Genomic DNA, 20,665 nt, shown 5'->3' with positions numbered 1-20,665 from the left:
AGAGGAGAGGGGAGTGGACCATCAGAGAAACTGATGCTCAGGTTGGATCTACCCGGAGAGGTACAGTGAAGGTGAGAGAGACGGGGACATGATATTTTGGAGCCGGAAGTGTGGCAACACAAGCCGGCTGATCGCAGCACAATCCTCGGGCAGACTGTGTTGGTCATGACGCAATGGAGAAATGTAAATGGTGAAGCCCCCTGTGTGTATTTGTGTATGGCAGAGACAGAGAGAGAGTCTGAGATTTACTCCAGGCTCCCCAGGTAGATGCAGGGATGAAGTTTCTGGTAACGGGAGTGTCAGGATGAGGAGACACAGTGAGGGGACGACCATTCAGAGGTGAATAAATGTATTTACACAGCTCACAATCTAACAGGGCTCTGCACATTTACACATTAACTATGTTGAGGAGAGATGTGGATAGAGTTTTGGATACAAAGTGAATCAGTAGAAACAGCATGAGCACAGGGAAGTGGTATAGATCATGTCTAATGGGAGAGCAGGTGTGAGGGGCTGAATGGCCTCCCTGCTTCTGTTTCTGATGTTCTTCAGAGACTGACCAGAGGGAGGATTGAAGGTCTGGGGAATAAATAGTGTAAAGCAGGAGGCTGAAAAGGTGATTAAATATCAATTATTTATATTTTCAGGCAAATATCTTTGACACTGAAATGTGGGATCTTGATGTAAAGAAGATTGTGAGGTGTTGGATACACTGGGATTACTCAAACATGGATGCAGGAAAACTTCCTGACTTCCCCCCTGTACAGCCCTTCTCTGATGTGAGGTCCCACTCTTCCAAATGAGACTAATGGAGGTGACAGCACACAGACCGGCCCTTCGACGTAACATGTCCCTGACAACCAAGCTGGCTTCCTCAGCACGTCCCATTTGACAGCATTTGGCCAGCATTCCTCTAAACGTTTTCAATCCAAATGTCCTAAAAATGTGGTCTCCCCAATGTCTTGTACAGCTGTAACACGACAAACCATCTCATGTACTTAATCCCCGATCGATGAAGGCCAGCGTACCAGACCCCTTCTTCACTACACTGTCTACCTGTGTCTCTACTCTCAGGAACTGTGTACTTGTTCCCCTGGGTATTTCTATTCTTTAACACACCTCAAGCCCTGACATTCACTGTGTACATTCTGTCCTGGTTTTAACTTTACAAAATGCGTCACTTTGCCCATTTCTATTTTGAATTCTTTCTGCCATTCCTTTGCCCATATTCCCAGTTGATTGAGGTCCTGTTGTAACTTTAGACAAACTTGACAGTCCACATCAGAAATTTCAGTTTCTGTGCCTGTTCCTGTGCTGTACTGTTGTATGTTCTCAGAGAACATAACATTCTCCTGTTTAGAAGAATGAGAGGAGATCTCGGGGAAGCGCAAAATCGTTCAGGGCTCAACAGACAGGATGCAGGGAGGATGTTTCTCCTGTCTGAGGAGTTGAGTGTCGGGATCACTGTCACAGGATGGAGTGAACCCTCAGTGACTTCACACACTCTGGATCTTTCAATGATTTCACGTTCCCTGGCCCCGAGCATCTTATTTTCACTGTGGATGTCCAGTCCCTGTATACCTTCATCCACCAGCAGGAAGGCCTCAGAGCTCTCTCTTTCTTTCTGGACACCCGTCCCAACCTGTTCCCTTCCACCACCACTCTCCTCCATCTAGCGGAACCTGTCCTCACTCTTAAAAATTTCTGTAATTTCCACCGTCTCCAACAGGATCCCACCACCAAGCACATCTTTCCCTCTCCCCCACTTTCTGCTTTCAGCAGGGATCACTCCCTACACGACTCGTGTACATTCGTCCCTTCCCACTGAACTCCCTCCTGGCACTTCCAGGTGAGGCGACACTTCACCTGTGTGTCAGGTGGGGTCATACACTGTGTTTGGTGCCTCTGGTGTGGCCTGTACATCGGTGAGATCCGACATAGATTGGGAGTCTGCTTCACCAGTAAATGCAGGATCTCCCAGTAGCCGCCCATTTTAATTCCACTGCCTATTCCCACATGTCCACCGAGGGCCTCCTCTACTGTCGCGATGAGGCCACACTCAGTTGGAGGAGCAATATCTCATATTCCGTCTGGGTAGCCTCCAACCTGATGGCATGAACATCGATTTATCAAACTTCCAGTAATGGCCACCCCTCCTTCACCATTCCCCGTGCCCATCTTCCCTCCTTCACCATTCCCCGTGCCCATTTTCCCTCCTTCACTGTTCCCCGTGCCCATTTTCCCTCTTTCACCGTTCCCCGTGCCCATTTTCCCTCCCTCACTGCATCTCCTTGCCTGCCCATCGCCTCCCTCTGGTGCTCCTCCCACTTTTCTTCCATGGCCTCCTGTTCTCTCCTATAGAACTCACCCTTCTCCAGTCCTGTGTCTTTTTCACCCAATCAACTTCCCAGCTTCCGGTTTCACCCATCACCTCGTGTTTCTCCCCCCCCCCCCCCCCCACCTTTTGACTGCGATTCCTCATGCTTTTTTCTCCAGTCCTGCTGAAGAGTCTCGGCCCGAAATGTCGACTATACTTTTTTCCGTAGATGCTGCCTGCCCTGCTGAGTTTCTCCAGCATTTTGTGTGTGTTGCTCGGACTGAATTGAATTGACTTTATTTCTTACATCCTTCACATACACGTGGAGTAAAAATCTTCACGTTACCTCTCCGTCTAAATGTGCAATCAAAGTAATTTATAATAAACAGAACAGTCAGTGTGATGTTTGATGGCCGGATGGAAGAAGCTGCACTGGAGCCTGTTGGTCCTGGGGTTTATGCTGCGGTACCGCTTCCCGAATGGTGGCAGCTGGATTAGATTGTGGTCAGGGTGACTTGTGTCCCCAGTGATCCTACGGGCCCTTTTGACACACCTGTCCTTGTAAATGTCCTGAATCATGGGAAGTTCACAAGTACGGATGTGCTGGGCTGTCGGCACCACTCTCTGCCGAATCCTGCGATGAAGAGAGGTACAGTTCCCATATACCAGTCAGGATGCTCTCAATTGTGCCCCTATAGAAAGTTCTTAGGATTTGGGGACCCCTACCGAACTTCCTCAACCATCTGAGGTGAAAGAGGCGCTGTTGTGTACAGACAACGTGAGGTCCTCGGTGACGTGGATGCTGAAGAACTTGAAGCTGTTTACCCTCTCAACCCCAGATCCAGTGATTCAATAGGGGTTAGCCCGTCTCCATCCCTCCTGTAATCCACGACCAGTTCCTTTGTTTTTCTGACATTGAGGGAGAGGTTGTTTTCTTGACACCATTGTATCAGAGAGATGACTTCTTCCCTGTCGTCCACCTCGCTATTGTTTGAGATTAGGCCAATCAATGTAGTGTCGTCAGCAAATTTAATCAGCAGATTGGAGCTGTGGGTGTCGACACAGCCCTGAGGAGCTCGTGTGTTGAGAGTCGGAGGGGTGGAGGTGAGGGAGCCCACTCTCAACACCTGCTGGCATTCTGACAGGAAGTCCAGGATCCAGATGCACAAAGGAGAGGTTTCTGAGCTGCCTGTCGAGCCTGGAGGGAATTGTGTTGAATGCTGTAGTCCAAGAACATCATTCTGACATAAGCACCATTCTTCCCCAGATATGTAAGGACGGTATGTCGAGCAGTGGCTATTGCATCATCTGTTGATCGGTTGTGAATTGCAGGGGGTCCGGTGTGGGTGGCTCGTTCCATACAACTACCACTCTCTGAGTAAAGAAATTCCCCCTCGTGTTACCCTTAAACTTTTGTCCCCTAATTCTCAGCTCATGTCCTCTTGTTTCAATCTCCCCTACTCTCAATGGAAAAAGCCTATCCCCATCAACTCTATCTATCCCCCTCATAATTTTAAATTCCTCTATCAAGTCCCCCCTCAACCTTCTACACTCCAAAGAATAAAGAACTGACTTGATCAGCCTTTCCCTGTAACTTAGGTGCTGAAACCCAGGTAACATTCTAGTAAATCTTCTCTGTACTCTCTCTATTTTGTTGATATCTTTCCTATAATTCGGTGATCAGAACAGTACACAATACTCCAAATTCAGCCTTACCACTGCCTTGTACAATTTTAAAATTATATCCCAACTCCTATACTCAATGCTCTGATTTACAAAGGCCAGCATACCAAAAGCTTTCTTCACCACCCTATCCACATGAGATTCCACCTTCAGGGAACTATGCACCATTATTCCTAGATCACTCTGTTCTACTGCATTCTTCAATGCCCTACCATTTACAATGTATGTCCTATTTGGATTATTCCTACCAAAATGTAGCACCTCACACTTATCAGCATTAAACTCCATCTGCCATCATTCAGCCCACTCTTCTAACTGGCCTAAATCTCTCTGCAACCTTTGAAACACTACTTCATTATCCACAACTCCACAACTCCACCTATCTTAGTATCATCTGCATACTTACTAATCCACTTTACCACCCCATCATCGAGATCATTAATGTATATGACAAACAATATTGGACCCAGTACAGATCCCTGAGGCACACCACTAGTCACCGGCCTCCAACCTGACAAACAGTTATCCACCACTACTCTCTGGCATCACTCATCCAGCCACTGTTGAATCCATTTTGCCACTTCAATTTTAATACCTAATGATTGAACCTTCCTAAATAACCTTCCGTGTGGAACCTTGTCAAAGGCCTTACTGAAGTCCATATAGACAACATCCACAGCTTTAGCCTCGTCAACTTTCTTCGTAACCTCTTCAAAAATTTCAATAAGATTAGTCAAACATGACCTTCCCCGGACAAATCCATGCTGACTATTCCTAATCAGACCCTGTCTATCCAGATAATATTGACTAGATTAAAAATTGTGCAAAAGGAATTATATTAAAAAGTTGAGTTAGTGTTCACAGGTTCAGTGTCCATTTAGGAATCGAATGGGAGAGGGGCAGAAACTGTTCCTGAATCACTGAATGTGTGCCCTCATGCTTCCATACCTCCTTCCTGATGGTAACAAGGAGAAGAGGACATGTCCTGGGTGATGGGGGTCCGTAATGATAGACGCTGCCTTTCTTAGGCACCGCTCCTTGAAAATGTTTTGAATACCATGGAGCCAAGATGGAGCTGACTAATTCTACAACTTTATGTAGCTGCTTTTGATCCCATGCAGTCACACCGTCCCCAAACCAGACAGTGATGTGGCCTGTCAGAATGCTCTCTGTGGTACATCTATAGAAGTTTTCAACTGATTTAGGTGACAAACCAAGTCTCCTCAAAATCCCAATGAAAAATAGCTCCTGTTCCGGTTAGACCAGATTAGATCTTCAGAGATCTCGACACCCAGGAATCAATTGCTCACTCTCTCCACTTCTGATCCCTCTATGAGGATTGGTTCATGTTCCCTCGTCCTACCCTTTCTGAAGTCCACAATCAGTTCTTTGGTCTTACAGACGTTGAGTGCAAGGTTGTTGCTATAACTCCACTCAACTAGCTGGAATATCTCGCTCCTGTACTCCCTCTCGTCACCGCCTGAGATCCTACCAACAATGGTTCTATCATCAGCAAATTTACAGATGGCATTTGAGCTTTACCCAGCCACACAGAGAAAGCAGAGTTGTGGGTTGAGCACACATCCCTGGTGTGTGCCAGCGTTGATCGTCAGCGAGGTGGAGATATTATTACCAATCCGCACATATTGTGGTCTTCCAGTTTGGAAGTCAATGATCCAGATGCAGAGGGAGATACAGACACTCAGGTTCCATAGCTTATTGATCAGGACCGTAGGAATGATGGTGTTAAACGCTGAGCTACAGTGAATGAACAGCATCCTGACGGAGGTATTTGTATTGTCCTGGTGATCCAAGGCCGTGTGGAGAGCCATTGAGATTGTGTGTGCTGTAGACCTATTGTGGCGATAGGCAAATTACAGCAGGTCCAGGTCCTTGCTAAGGCAGGAGCTGAATCTAGCCTCGACCAACCACTCAGTCACTGTCGATGTGAGTGCTTCTGGACGATAGTCATTAAGGCAGCTCACACTACTTTTCTTGGGCACTGGTATAATTGTTGCCCTTTTGAAACTTCGCACCATAGCAACGAGAGGTTGAAAATGTACCTGCCAGTTGGTTGGCACAAGATTTCAGAGCATGACCAGGTAGTCCAACAGGGCCTGCTGCCTGGCGAGGGTTCTCCCTCCGGAAAGCCAGCCTGACATCGGCCTCCGAGACAGAGATCACAGAGTCACCAGGTGCAGCATGGGTCTTCACAATTGTGGTTCTATTCTCCCTTTCAAAGCGGGCATAGAAGGCGTTGAGCTCATCTGGTAGTGAAGCATCGGTGCCAGTCATACTACGGGGTTTCGCTTTGCAGGAAGTAATGTCCTGCGAACCCTGCCAGAGTTCCCATGCATCCGATGTTGCCGACAACTTTGCTGGGAATTGTTTGGTCACTCTTGAAACAGCCCTCCACAAGTCTGACTGGCTTTCTGGTTCAGACCTGGGTTGCCAAGACTCAAATACCACAGATCCAGCCCTCAGCAGACGACATAGCTCCTGGTTCATCCACGGCTCTTGGTTTGGAAATGTACGGCAAATTTTAATAGGCACACACTCATCCACACAGGTTTTAATGAAGCCGGCATTAAACAACTGCGGCATACTCATCTGGATTCGAAGATGGATCCCTGAATACAGTCCAGTCCACCGATTCAAAGCAGTCCTGTAGGCGCTCCTGTGCTTCCCTTGTCCAAACCTTCTTGGTCCTCACTGCTGGTGCTGCAGTCTTCAGTCTCTGCCTATACTCCAGGAGTAGAAGTACAGACAGGTGATCAGACTTCCCGAAGTGAGGTTCTGCTGTTTCGTGTTTAGCACAGAATTCATTTCCTTCACTTCCACCATTCCCCCCACCCCACATTAAACTGTTTACTGCCTGGTCTTCTCTTCAACTATCCTCTGTTAAACCGTTCATGATGTGAACCGTTCAGTTCTTGGCGTTAGACAGGCTGCCTCTATGCCTTCAGTCCTTGGCTCTGTCAGGCTCCATCTAGGCCTTCAGTCCTTGGCGTTGGACAGGCTGCCTCTAGGCCAAACACAGGACAGGCTCCATCTAGGCCTTCAGTCCTTGGCGTTGGACAGGCTGCCTCTGGGCCAAACACAGGACAGGCTGCCTCTAGGCCAAACACAGGACAGGCCGCCGCTAGGCCTTCAGTCCTTGACTACAACCTCACATCCTGGCTCAGACTCGCAGACAACAGACCTCTGACTCCGGACAATCTAACCCATCGGACCTCTGTACTTCCTTCTTTATTCCTTTTTATTACACTGTATTTACTTTTGTAGTTTATAGTGTTTCTGTATCATCACATTTTATCCTTTTCTTGCTGCTGCCAACAGGCAGAAGGTACAAGTGTCACGACTGGCCACTCCACCACATTCAAAACAGCTCCTACCCCTCAACCATCATATGGAGCTTTTAAAACATAGGAAGTATTTCCCAGGTCAGCAATCGCTAAAACGAGGGGGCATCATTTGAAGAAGAATGGAGGAAGGTCTGGGGGGTTGTCAGAGGTACATTTTTACACAGAGATTGGTGGTTGCGTGGAACGCTCTGAAAAGGTGGTGGTGGTGGAGGCAGATACATTCGGGGCATTTAAGATACTCAGACAAGCACGAGGATGAAAGAAAAGTGGAGAGCTGTGTGGAAGGAAGGGTTATGTTTATGGTAGAGCAGGCTAAAATGTCAGCACTCCATCATTAGCCGAAGCACCTGTACTGTGTTGTATTTATGGAGAGAAATAAATAGTCGATATTTTGGGCCGAGACCCTTCATCAGTATCTCAAATCATCGCACACTGACGAATGGTCTCGGCCTGAGAAGCCGACTCTTAATTTGGCTCCAAAGATGCTGCCTGACCGGCTGAGTTCCTCCTGTTACGTACCCCGTCACTGGGCTAACAAACCTGCAGAAATGGAATGGTATGTTGGAGTCTGGTGGTACTGTATCTAAAGGTAAACTAAGTAATAGTAAACTAGTAAATTAGTAAACTAAGTAATACTGTATCAAAAATGCAAATATACATATAAAACAGGCTAGCAATAATAAATACAGAAGTGTAGGAATAAGAATCAAAACCAAGTATCATTGTCCAGGGGTAAATGAAGAGTCTTAAGCTAATGCAGAGTTCAGTTCAGTTCAGTTTGGTTTGAGGTAGTTGCTGTTGTGACGTTGGAGAGAGGGAGAGAGATAGAGAGAGGGAGAGAGAGAGAGATTTGAGCAGCTGCAGCAGGCAAACCTTCCGTTGTCTTCTTGTTCCGTTGTACCGTTGTGGTCATTCGGTTATGACCCCTCCGTTCTCAGCCAGACCGTTCTTCTGTGGTGGACTCGTCACTCTGGCATGAGTGGACACACACACAAGCCCCCACCGGTCCTGCCGTCACACTGTGAGCTTTGTGACTGATCTCCCGATTCGGTTTTCTAAGCCCCCACCTTCCTGTGGGTGCACAACACTCTTGCAGTGCCTCGTGGCGTGTCTGCCCATGTATCAGCAGACCCGTCTTTTATCTCCCCTGAAGGGGTACCAGCCATCCATCAACTCCATGACCATCCAACTGGCCATTCCCCGCTGTCTCCGCAGGAATGTTAACGAGCAAAGCAGTGTCCTTGCAGCAAAAGGTAAATAATCAGTGAAGAAGCCATAATACTAAATCATGTGTGGCTCTCTCTCTTATCTGTATCAGATGCCTCTCCCTCTGTTCTTCATCTCTCTCTCTCTCATTAACAGCATAGTTCACAGGGGAGGGGGTCAACTCTGGACCCTATCTCCATCTGGTTTTCTCATCACACAGAACTCCATTTTGTGAGTGTTACTCTGGATTTCCAGTTTCTGCAGAATCTTGTGTGTTCATGCATAACAAGCTGAAAACATCCAAAATGGCTCTTTAGTTTGGTGTTTGTGTGATAAACACTGTCCAGGATGTTGGGGTTGGCTCTGTGTTGCCCTCAGTTCCAGCACTCAAAGTTCAGTAACATTCATTGTCAAAGTACCTGTACGTTACCGTATACCACCTTGAAATTAATTTTCATGTCGGCATTTACAGAAAAATAAAGAAAACAATAAAATTTCTGTTGTAGTATTTTGTGTGTGAGTTGTTGTGAATTTCCAGCGTCTCCAGAATCTCTTCTGTCACTGATTGCCCAAGACCTCTTGGAGAAGATGTACAGAACCCTGAGGATCCACACTCAATGATTCAGAAACAGCTTCTTCCCCTCCTCCATCAGATCTTCGAACGGTCCTATATGAACACAATCCCCGTGAGCCCATGAACGATTCAGATTCCGATTCTTTTTATCACACCTATATCAAAACGTACAGAGACATGTGTCCTTTGTGTTAAAAACTAACACAGGCAAGGATTTGCTGAGGCAGCTCGAAAGTATCAGCACACATTCTGCTATAGGGTGCCCAGAACGGTCAGAACAACAACACAACAAAAACAAGACCACAACACCCTCTCTCTCACATACACTTCCAACCACAGGACAGGGCACCTCTAGGCCTTCAGTCCTTGGCTCTGTCAGGCTCCCTCTAGGCCTTTGGTCCTTTGCGTTGGACAGGCTGCCTCTAGGCCAAACACAGGACAGTCTGCCTCTAGGCCTTCAGTCCTTGGCTCTCAGGCTCCCTCTAGGCCTTCGGTCCTTGGCGTTGTACAGGCCGCCTCTAGGCCTTCAGTCCTTGACGTTGGACAGGCTGCCTCTGGGCCAAACACAGGACAGGCCACCTCTAGGCCTTCAGTCCTTGACATTGGACAGGCTGTGTCTAGGCCTTCAGTCCTTGGCTCTGTCAGGATCCCTCTAGGCCTTCAGTCCTTGGCGTTGGACAGGCCACCTCTAGGCCTTCAGTCCTTGGATCTGTCAGGATCCCTCTGGGCCTTCAGTCCTTGACTCTGTCAGGCTCCCTCTAGGCCTTCAGTCCTTGACTCTGTCAGGCTCCCTCTAGGCCTTCAGTCCTTGACTCTGACAGGCTCCCTCTAGGCCTTCAGTCCTTGACTCTGTCAGGCTCCCTCTAGGCCTTCAGTCCTTGACTCTGTCAGGCTCCCTCTAGGCCTTCAGTCCTTGGCGTTGGACAGGCTGTCTCTAGGCCTTCAGTCCTTGACTCTGTCAGGCTCCCTCTAGGCCTTCGGTCCTTGGCGTTGGACAGGCTGTCTCTAGGCCTTCAGTCCTTGGCGTTGGACAGGCTCCCTCTAGGCCTTCAGTCCTTGGCGTTGGACAGGCTGTCTCTGGGCCAAACACAGGACAGGTCACTGCTAGGCCTTCAGTCCTTGACGTCCTCACATACTGGCTCAGACTCGCAGACAACAGACCTCTGACTCCGGACAATCTAACCCATCAGACCTCTGTATTTTCTTCTTTATTTCTTTTTATTACACTGTATTTACTTTTGTAGTTTATAGTGTTTCTATGTTATCACATTTCACTCTTTTCTCGCTGCTGCCATCAGGCAGAAGGTACAAGTGTCACGACTGGCCACTCCACCACATTCAAAACAGCTCCTACCCCTCAACCATCAGTTTCTTTTACAAAAGGGGATAAATACACTCATTCTGCTTCTGGTGTTCCCACAGCCAATTGTCTCATTTTACAAACTCTTTATGTTGTTATTCCATGATCATTATTTATTGCTAGTTATTTATATTTGCGTTGTTGGTTTGTTGTCCGTTGATCCTGTTTACATACTGTTCTATAGATTTGCTCAGTATGCCCACAGAAGAAGAATCTCAGGGTTGTGTGTGGAGACGTGTCTGCACTCTGATCAGAAAGTTTACTTTCACTTTGAACTTTGCTGCTGCAAAACAGCACATGTAAGCGGTGATGATGAATCTGTGACCCTGAGGATTGGATTCATAGAAACAGAGAAAATAGGTGCAGGAGTAGGCCATTCGGCCCTTCAAGCCTGTGCCGCCATTCAGTATGATCATGGCTGATCATCCAACTCAGAACCCTGTACCTGTTTTCTCTCCATACTCCCTGATCTCTTTAGCCACAAAGGACATATCTAACTTCCTCTTAAATATAGCCAATGAACCAGCCTCAACTGTTTCCTGTGGCAGGGAATTCCACAGATTCACCACTCTCTGTGTGAAGAAGTTTTTCCTCATCTCGGTCCTAAAAGGCTTCCCCTTTATCCTTAAACTGTGACCCCTCATTCTGGACTTCCCCAATATCGAAAACAATCTTCCTGCATCTAGCCTGTCCAATCCCTTATACATTTCAGTAAGATCCCCTCTCAATCTTCTAAATTCCAGTGAGTATAAGCCTAGTCAATCCAGTCTTTCTTCATATGAAAGTCCTGCCATCCCAGGAATCAATCTGGTGAACCTTCTCTGTACTCCCTCTATGGCAAGAATGTCTTTCCTCAGATTAGGGGACCAAAACTACACACAATATTCTAGGTGCGGTCTCACCGAGGCCTTGTACAACTGCAGTAGAACCTCCCTGCTCCTGTACTCAAATCCTTTTGCTATGAATGCCAACATACCATTTGCCTTTTTCACTGCCTGCTGTACCTGCATGCCCACTTTCAATGACTGGTGTACAATGACACCCAGGTCTCGTTGCATCTCCGCTTTCCTGTTCTTGCAACCAAAGTGAATAACCTCACATTTCTCCACATTAAATTGCATCTGCCATGAATTTGCCCACTCACTTAACCTATCCAAGTCACCCTGCATCCTCTTAACATCCTCCTCACATCTAACACCGCCGCCCAGCTTCGTGTCATCCGCAAACTTGGAGATGCTGCATTTAATTCCCTTGTCAAAATTATTAATATATATTGTAAACAACTGGGGTCCCAGCACTGAGCCTTGCGGTACCCCACTAGTCACTGCCTGCCATTCTGAAAAGGTCCCGTTTACTCCCACTCTTTGCTTCCTGTCTACCAACCAATTCTCTATCCACATCAATACCATACCCCCAATACCGTGTGCTTTAAGTTTGCAAACTAATCTCCTGTGTGGGACCTTGTCAAAAGCCTTTTGAAAATCTAAATATACCACATCCACTGGCTCTCCCCTATCCACTCTACTAGTTACATGTACAAAAAATTCTATAAGATTCATCAGACATGATTTTCCTTTCACAAATCCATGCTGACTTTGTCTGATGATTTCACCTCTTTCCAAATGTGCTGTTATCACATCTTTGCTAACCGACTCTAGCATTTTCCCTACCACTTATGTCAGACTAACTGGTCTATAATTCCCCGGTTTCTCTCTCCCTCCTTTTTTAAAAAGTGGGGTTACATTTGCCACCCTCCAATCCTCAGGAACTAATCCAGAATCTAAGGAGTTTTGAAAAATTATCACTAATGCATCCACTATTTCTTGGGCTACTTCCTTAAGCATTCTGGGATGCAGACCATCTGGCCCTGGGATTAATCCCTTCAATTTACCTAACACCACTTCCCTACTAACATGTATTTCCCTAAGTTCCTCCATCTGACTAAACCCTTGGTCCCTTACTATTTCTAGAAGATTATTTATGTCCTCCTTAGTGAAGACAGAACCAAAGTAGTTATTCAATTGGTCTGTCATGTCTTTGTTCCCTATGATCTATTCACCTGTTTCTGACTGTAAGGGACCTACATTTGTCTTGATCAATCTTTTTCTTTTCACGTATCTATAAAAGCTTTTACAGTCAGTTTTTATGTTCCCTTCCAGCTTTCTCTCATAATCTTTTTTCCCTTTCCTAATTAAGCCCTTTGTCCTCCTCTGCTGGTCTCTGAATTTCTCCCAGTCCTCAGGTGTGCCGCTTTTTTTTGCTACTTTATATGTTTCTTCTTTGGACTTGATACTATCCGTAATTTCCCTTGTCAGCCACGGGTGCACTATCTTCCCTAGTTTATTCTTTTGCCAAACTGGGATGAACAATTGTTGTAGTCCTTCCATGCGATCTTTAAATGCTTGCCTTTGCATATCCACCGTTAACCCTTTAAATATCATTTGCCAGTCTATCTTAGCTAATTCACGTCTCATACCTTCAAAGTTACCCTTCTTTAAGTTCAGAATCTTTGTTTCTGAATTAACTATGTCACTCTCCATCTTAACGAAGAATTCTACCATATTATGGTCACTCTTACCCAAGGGGCCTTGCACGACAAGATTGCTAACTAACCCTTCCTCATTGCTCAATACCCAATCTAGAATGGCCTGCTCTCAAGTTGGTTCTTCAACACGTTGGTTCAGAAAACCATCCCGCATACATTCCAAGAAATCCTCTTCCTCAGCACCCTTACCAATTTGGTTCACCCAATCTATATGTAGATTGAAGTCACCCATTATAACTACTGATCCTTTATTGCACACATTTCTAATTTCCTGTTTAATGCCATCCCCAACCTCACTACTACTGTTAGGTGGCCTGTACACAACTCCCACCAGCGTTTTCTGCCCCTTAGTGTTATGCAACTCTACCCATATCGACTCCACATCCTCCAGGCTAATGTCCTTCCTTTCTATTGCATTAATCTCCTCTCTAACCAGCAATGCTACCCCACCTCCTTTTCTTTCCTGTCTATCCCTCCTGAATATTGAATATCCCTGGATGTTGAGCTCCCATCCTTGGTCACCCTGGAGCCATGTCTCTGTGATCCCAACTATATCATATTCATTAATAACTATCTGCACATTCAATTCATCCACCTTGTTACAAATGCTCCTCGCATTGACACACAGATTCAGTCCTGGAGAGGAGGGCCATGCTTCAGGGAAAATGTGCAGGATATAGAGGGAGTGCAGAAATGTTTGACCGGAATTAGTCCAGGGATGAGAGATGGTCGTTCCATGCATAGTCTGGAGACCCTGGGGTTTTTCCACACGGAGCAGAAGAGGATCTGATAGGTAAGACCATGAGGGACCGCGGGAAGGGCTTGGAGAGGATGCGGAAGAGGTTTACCAGGGTACTGCCTGGATTACACAACACGATAACAGGAGGCTGGGTTGTTTTCCCAGGAGCAGTGGAGTCTGAGGGGAGATCTGATAGAGATTATGAGAGGAACAGATAGAGTAGACAGACAGTATCTGTTGTCTAGGGTTGAAATCTCCAATACCAGAGGGCATGCAGTAAAGATGAGGGGGGTATTTTCAAAGGAGATGTGAGGGGTTAAGTTTTTTCTTACACAGGGAGTGCTGGGTGCCTGGGGTGGTGTGGGTACATATGGAGCTTTTAAAATATGTCCATATAGGCTAATTTCTTTTCATTTCAAGATGGCTGGGGTTGTGTCAGTGGTCTACAGTTGCAGTTCAGACTATGGTTCTCCACGGGCAGTGGGTTCTCATCGTGTGGTCCCGCGTTTCAGTATCTCCAGGTGTGGCCTGGAAGACGCGCGCCATTGGACACGGCCCTGTGGGCCACCCGGTCCCTCGCTGATGTCACCGACTGCGGCGTTGCAGGATACTGAAACAGAGGGACGGTGGGCAGTGTGCACTGCTGTCGGAATGAAGAAAAATTACTTGTAAAGAGTTGTTGAAGGTGAGTCTAGGGTGTGGGATCGGTTCAGAGTTGTGGTGAGTGAGTTGTCCACGCCGGTTCAAGAGCCTGATGGTTGTAGGGTAACAGCTGTCCACGAACTTGGCAGTGTGGGACCTAAGGGATCTGAACGTCCTGTTCGATGGGAGTGGAGAGAAGAGAGCATGGTGTGGATGGTTGGAGTCCATGATGACGGTTGCTGCTTTCTTGTGGCAGGGCTCCGTGTAAATGGGCTCATTGCTGAAGATTAGAAAATTTGGACTGGAGATGGAATCTAGTGGGACAACTGCAAAATGTTGCACTTTGGTGGGGCCTACCTGAGTGAGGAGTGCAGCAGAACCAAGAGATCTGGGAATACAGGTCAAGTATTTTCAGTTTATTTTGAGTTATTTGAGCATCTGATTCAAATAAACAAACAAGCAAACAGCAACAAATGGATCTGACAGACGAGAGTCTGCAGACACTGGAAATCCCGAGCAACACAAAATGCTGGAGGAACTCAGCGGGAACGGCTGCATTTATGGAAGAAATGAACAGACGATGTTTCGCTTCATCGGGACTGGGAAGGTGGGGGTTAAAGTCGGAATAAGACGGAGGAGGGTAAGGAGTACAAATGACATGTGATAGATACACCAGGTGAGTCGGGGGTGGGAAGAGGTGAAGGGCTGAAGAGAATCTGATTTTTTTCCCCCGGCACCCCCTGCAGTACCGGTGCCCAGCAGCAGGTGGGGATGTTCACCGTCAAACTGATCCTCGGACAGCTCACTATCCCCCTCTCCTGGTTGAATGCGGTACTGCCATGAACTGAACGTCCAAACGTTAGGTCGCACAGGGAGGGGTGGGGAAGTGTTGGAGGCATGAGGTCTGAGGAAGGGTGCACAGAAGGTAAGGGGCAGGCGAAATCCTGAGGGAGAGGACAAGACGGATCAAAGTTGAGGGAGATTCAGAATAAACTGGGTGTTAGTGTAAATGAAGACGAGCCTGTGGGTAAAGGTAAATGTCTGAGCTCACGTGTGCGTGTGTGTGTGTGTCTCACTCTCTCTGTCAGAGGCAGAGAAAGCGAGAGAGAGAGCCTGAGACATCTTCGCTGCTTTCCAGGTAGATGCAGGCTCTGCACTGGTCCAATTTTCCCATAACTATTTCAAAACAAATAGAAAGATGCTCACTGGGGCAAAGTGACACATTAACCACTTGGTCCCAGCCTCACTGACTGGGAGGCGGTCATCTGCACTCCCTTCTCTAGTCGAACTATCTACATACATCTTGTCAAAACATTATTCCCTCTGGGTAGCCTCCAATCTGATGGAAGGAACATCAATTACTCGAACTTCCGGTAATGGCCACACCCTCACCATTCCCCATTCCCATTCTGCACTCTCACCTTGTCTCCTTTCCTGCCCATCACCTCCCTCTGCTGCTCCTCCACTCCCCCTTTCTTCCAAGGCCTTCGCTCCTCTCCTATCAGATTCCCCCTTCTCCAGCATTATATCTTTTACATTCTTGTCCCCTCAAAATTAATGCTAACATTGCATTTGCCTTCCTGACCACTGACTCAGCCTGCATGTTAAGCTTTAGATAAAACTGCACCAGGATTCCCAAGTTTCTCTGCTCCTCCGATTTCTGAATTTGCTGCATGTTTAATAGTCGATACCTTTATTCCCTCTACCAACGTGCATGACCATGGACTTCCCTACACTATATTCCAGCTGCCAATTTTTTGCCATTCTGGAATCTAAGGCCTGCTGCAGACTCCCTGCGTCCTCAACACTCCCTACCCCTCCAGCTATCTTTGTATTATCCACAAAACCAGCAATTCTGCCACCCGTATCACTGACTGATCAAATGAAATGAAGTGGTCCCAACACCAGCCCCTGCGGACACCACTCGTCACCAACACCAGTAAGGGACCTCTTTGTTCCCCTCTTTGCCTCCTGAGAATCAGTCTATCTTCTATCCGTGCTAGTATCTTTCCTGTAATTCCATGGACTCTCACCTTGTTTCGCAGCCTCATGCGTGGCTCCTTGTCAAATGTCTTTTGAACATCCCAGTAAACAACATCTACAAACTCTCCTTTGTCTATCCTTCCTGTTAGTTCCTCACAGAATGCAACAGATTGGTCAGGCAAGATTTCTCCACAGGGAAACCATGCTGATTTCAACCCATCATGTCCTTCAATTACTCTGAAACCTCATCCTTAATAACAGACACTCGCCAACCAGTGAGGTCAGAAGTCACCTATAATTTCCTGTCTTTTGCCTCCCCTTCATTTAAAGAGTGGAGTGACATTTACAATTTTCCAGTCCCCCAAAACCCCCAGTGAAAACTGAACGATCAGCACTAATGTCTCCACAATCACTTCAGCTGCTTCTTTAAGAACCTCTGGGTCTCACTCATCTGCTCCGGGTGACTTGTCTACTTTCAGATCTTTCTGCTTTCCACGGTCCTTCTCCATAGTGAGTGACAACACTCACTTCTGTGACCTGACACTCTCAAAATTCTGCCACACTGCTGGTGTCTTCCACAATGAAGACTGACACAATGTACTTCATGACTTTGTCCACCATTTCCAATGTAACTTTCTAGCGGACCGATATTCACTCTCACCCCTCCTTTACTCTTATATATCGGATAAAACTTTTGATATCCTCCTTTATATTACTGACCAGCTCATCTTCATATTTCATCTTTGTTAACCTGTCTTTTAGTTGCCTTTATTAGTTTTTAATACCCTCCCAATCCTCTGGCTCCAAACAGAGGGCTTGTTCCCTTCCTGTTTCTCACTTCCACCCACACTGACTCAGCAGACAATCCCTCCACCACGTTCTCCATTGAGTCATTCAGCACGGGAACAGCTGCTGGAAGACCATCAGCTCAGTGAGAGACTCTCTTTGTTCTGCCCGAAACCTGTTGGACTCCCAGCACAGCCAGATGTCCGTCAGGGAATGCTGTCGACAGGCACAGTCCAGGCTGCAGGAGGACGTGCTGAGGGACACAGAGGATCTCGGGGCAGACAGTGCAAAGTTTCTGGGGGGAGGACCACTGTCGAGGCTCCTTCTGTACCTCACATAGAGGGCCTGGGTCAGGTGGGGAAGCACCACAAACACTGAAATGTTGTAACATCCCCGAGACGATCTGAATGGCAATGGTTTAAACAGTGTCAACACTACCGAATGTATTGACCATATGACATTAAGAATGTTAAATATCTTTGGAACTGTTTACATCTCTTGCAGATATTTCATTATAAATAAAGTTTAATTTCTTAAAACGTAAGATTACCTTTGCAGCACACACAAAATGCTGGAGGAATTCAGCCGGCCCAGGCAGCATCAAAGGAAAACAGTACAGTCGACGTTTCGGGCCGAGACCCTTCATCAAGACCAGAGAGAAACAGAAGAGGATTCAGGGTTAAACGGTGGGGGAGGGAGGGAGAAACACAGGGTGAGAGGTCAAACCGGGAAGGAGGAGGGGTGAAGTAAAGAGCTGGGAAGTTGATTGGTGAAAGAGATACAGGGCTGGAGAAGGGGAAATCCAATAGGGGAGGACAGAGGGCCGTGGGAAAGAGGAAAGGGGGAGGAGCACCAGAGGGAGGCGATGGGCAGGCAAGGAGATAAATTGAGAGAGGGAGAAGGGGACAGGGAATGGTGAAGGAGGGGGTGAGAAATTGATGTTCATGCCATCATGTCAGACGATTCCCAAGTAGAATATAAGGTGTTGCTCCTCCAAACTGAGTGAGGCCTCATCGCGACAGTAGAGGAGGCCATGGATTGACATGGGGGAATGGGAATGGGAAGTGGAATTAAAATGGGTGGCCACTAGGCGATCCTGCTTTTTCTGGCAAATGGAGCATAGGTGTTTGGCGAAGCAGTCTGCCAATCTATGTCAGGTCTCACTGATGTACAGGAGGCCACACCGGGAGCACCGGACACAGTATTCGACCCCAACATGAATATGAGTTCAGGGGCAGGAACAAGCTGAAACAATGGGTCTGCCTGAAGAGGCAGGTTTGTGGATCTTGGGTAGAAAGGGGAGGTATGGGAACTATGAGGTTGGAGGCAGTGGATGGGAGATCCCCAGAGCTTATAAAGTCGGTGATGGTGTGGGAGAGAGTGGCCTGGTTCTCCTCTGTGAGGTCCTGTTTGAGGGGTAAGTAAGTAGGAGGTGTCTGAGAATTGTCGCTGGGCCTCAGCGGTGGAGGTCAGTATGCCAGACTACTACAGCACCTCACATATCCACGGGTTTGAGGGTGAGGTGAGGAATAGTGCTGAGGGAGTGGAGAGCAGGGCGTTCGGAACGAGTGAGGTTGGAATTGGAGGGAGGAGTGGGGAAGTGGAGACGGTCGATGTCTCGTCGGCAGTTTGCAATGAAACGATCCAGAGCGGGGTGACCAGGGAGAGGAGGGGGGTTGAGGACGGCAGAACAGGTCATCGGTGCTTGTCCTCCCTCGCCCTTCAGTCTGTCGGATTGCACGGGAGAGAGGTGAGAGCACCAGAGATCCATCAGCAGCTCCGGTCTCCCAGCAGCAGGAGGCGGGCTTCGGAGGCAGCTGCGGACAACAGGCCCCGATCCCCGGTGAGGACAGGCCGGTCACCCTCAGGCAGTTGTGGACAACAGGCCCCGATCCCCAGCGGGGAAAGGCCGGCCACCCTCAGGCAGTTGTGGACAACAGGCCCCGATCCCCAGTGAGGAAAGGCCGGTCACCCTCAGGCAGCTGCGGACAACAGGCCCCGATCCCCAGTGAGGACAGGCCGGTCACCCTCAGGCAGTTGTGGACAACAGGCCCCGATCCCCGGTGAGGAAAGGCCGGCCACCCTCAGGCAGCTGCGGACAACAGGCCCCGATCCCCGGTGAGGAAAGACCGGTCACCCTCAGGCAGCTGCGGACAACAGGCCCCGATCCCCGGTGGGGAAAGGCCGGTCACCCTCAGGCAGCTGCAGACAACAGGCCCCGATCCCCGGTGAGGAAAGGCCGGTCACCCTCAGGCAGCTGTGGACAACAGACCCCGATCCCCGGCAGGGAAGCTCCTGCCAGTTACTTTGTTTATCGCCTGTGCCTGTGAACTTTGCGTTAATGAACTTGGGCACAGGTCCTCCAGACTAACACCACTGACCACAAGTCACCAGGAAGGACTCGATGTACACGGTGAACACACACAAAATGCTGGAGGAACTCAGCGGGCCAGGCAGCCTCTATGGAAAAAAAGTACAATTGGCACTTCGGACCGAAATGTTTCGGCAGGTCTGGGGGGGAAAAAGGCTGAGGAGATTTAAAAGGTGGGGAGTGGAGAAAGAAACACTCAGTTAGAGGTGAAGTAAAGAGCTGGGAAGTTGATTGGTGAAAGAGGTATCAGGCTTGAGAAGGGGGAGTCTGACAGAAGAGGACAGAAAGCCATGGAAGGAAAAAAGAGGGGAGGAGCACCGTAGGGAGGCGATGGGCGGCGAGGAGATAAGGTGGGAGAGGGAAAAGAGGGATGGGGAATGGTGAAGGAGAGGGATTGGGGGCGTTACCAGAAGTTCGAGGGATCCAAGGAGACCTTGCTTTTTGGCTTGACCACAGGGGGCAAAGAGTGGTTGTAGATGGTTCCTATCTGTATGGAAGATGGTGACCAGTGGTTTTCCGCAGGGATCTGTTCTGGGATCCCTCCTCTTTGTGGTTTTAATTATTGACCTGGATGAGGAAGCAGAAGGACGGGTTGGTAAATTTGCTGAGGACACAAAGGTTGGGGTGTTGTGGATAGTCTGAAGGGTTGTCAGAGGTTACAGCAGACATCGATAGGATGCAGAACTGGGCTGAGAAGTGGCAGATGGACTTCAACTGAGGTAAGCGTGAGGTGGTTCATTTTGGTGGGTCAAATTTGAAGACAGAATGTAATATTAATGGTAAGAATATTGGCAGTGTGGAGGATCAGCGAGACCTTGTCCAGGGGACACTCAAATCTGCTGCGCAGGTTGACAGTATGGTTAAGAAGGCGTATGTTGTGTTGGCCTTCATCAACTGTGGGATTGAGTTTAAGAGCCGTGGGGTAATGTTACAGGTATATAAGACCTTGGTCAGACCCCACTTGGAGTACTGTGTTCAGTTCTAGTCACCTCACTACAGGAAGATTGTGGATACTATAGAGAGAGTGCAGAGGAGATTTACAAAGATGTTGCCTGGATTGGAGGGCGTACCTTATGAGACAAGTTGAGTAAACT

Source organism: Hypanus sabinus, chromosome 5 (assembly GCF_030144855.1).
Source record: "Hypanus sabinus isolate sHypSab1 chromosome 5, sHypSab1.hap1, whole genome shotgun sequence".
Lineage (NCBI taxonomy): Eukaryota > Metazoa > Chordata > Chondrichthyes > Myliobatiformes > Dasyatidae > Hypanus > Hypanus sabinus.
This window is presented reverse-complemented; position numbering follows the sequence as displayed.